This window comes from Rhinopithecus bieti, unplaced genomic scaffold (assembly GCF_001698545.2).
Source record: "Rhinopithecus bieti isolate Rb0 unplaced genomic scaffold, ASM169854v2 scaffold_33401, whole genome shotgun sequence".
NCBI classification, from domain to species: domain Eukaryota; kingdom Metazoa; phylum Chordata; class Mammalia; order Primates; family Cercopithecidae; genus Rhinopithecus; species Rhinopithecus bieti.
Genome location: NW_016814093.1, coordinates 155,101 through 156,007, shown reverse-complemented (window position 1 = coordinate 156,007; position 907 = coordinate 155,101). Strand labels below are relative to the sequence as shown.

At 43.3% G+C, this 907-nt stretch overlaps 1 pseudogene across 1 annotated transcript; it reads right to left on the bottom strand.

Moving 5' to 3' along the window:
• Positions 1-214: 214 nt before the first annotated feature.
• LOC108513797 (60S ribosomal protein L32 pseudogene) lies at positions 215-655 on the bottom strand (annotated as a pseudogene). Its single transcript, XR_001881023.1, has one exon. The product of XR_001881023.1 is annotated as a 60S ribosomal protein L32 pseudogene (transcript).
• Positions 656-907: the final 252 nt, after the last annotated feature.

Here is a 907-nt window from a genome sequence, read left to right as displayed (position 1 = left end):
TGAACTAACAGCATTAAGAGCCAGACATCCTGGGTTCAAATCCCAGCTCTGCCATATAAGGCTTGGCCTTTCTGTGCCTCAGTGGTCTCATCTGCAAAATCAGGATGATATCATCCTCCAAGGACTACTGTGAGGATTACATTTCTTTCTTTCTTTTTTTTTTTTTTTGGCAGTTTTTACATTTATTTAAACAGAAAACATGCACATGAGCTGTCTACTCATTTTCTTCACTGCGCAGCCTGGCATTGGGGTTGGTGACTCTGATGGCCAGTTGGGCAGCTCTTTCCACAACGGCTTTGCGGTTCTTGGAGGAAACATTGTGAGCAATCTCGGCACAGTAAGATTTGTTGCACATCAGCAGCACTTCCAGCTCCTTGTTGTTGTGGACCAGGAACTTCCGGAAGCCACTGGGCAGCATGTGCTTTGATTTTTTGTTGCTCCCATAACCAATGTTGGGCATCAAGATCTGGTCCTTGAATCTTCTATGAACCCTGTTGCCAATGCCTCTGGGTTTCCGCCAGTTACGCTTAATTTTGACATATCGGTCTGACTGGTGCCGGATGAACTTCTTGGTTCTTTTTTTGACGATCTTGGCCTTCACAAGGGGTCTGAGGGCGGCCATGATGCCGAGGAGGAGATGGCTGCCACCTCCGTAGGCAGCACCCAGGAAGAGAGGATGAAATTGTTCCTATGTTTAAAGTGCTTGGAACAGAACACACACACCCTGTGAAGTCATTACTGTTATTATTACATTAACACTTCTCTTTTTGAAAAAGGACACTTTTTCTATTAGTTAAGACAAAACATACCATATACTTGCAAATTACTGGAACAATTATTGAAATTAAAATTCTATAGGAGAGTGACCTAAATTTTCTGTGTAATCAGAATGGATATGCCTCCAGCT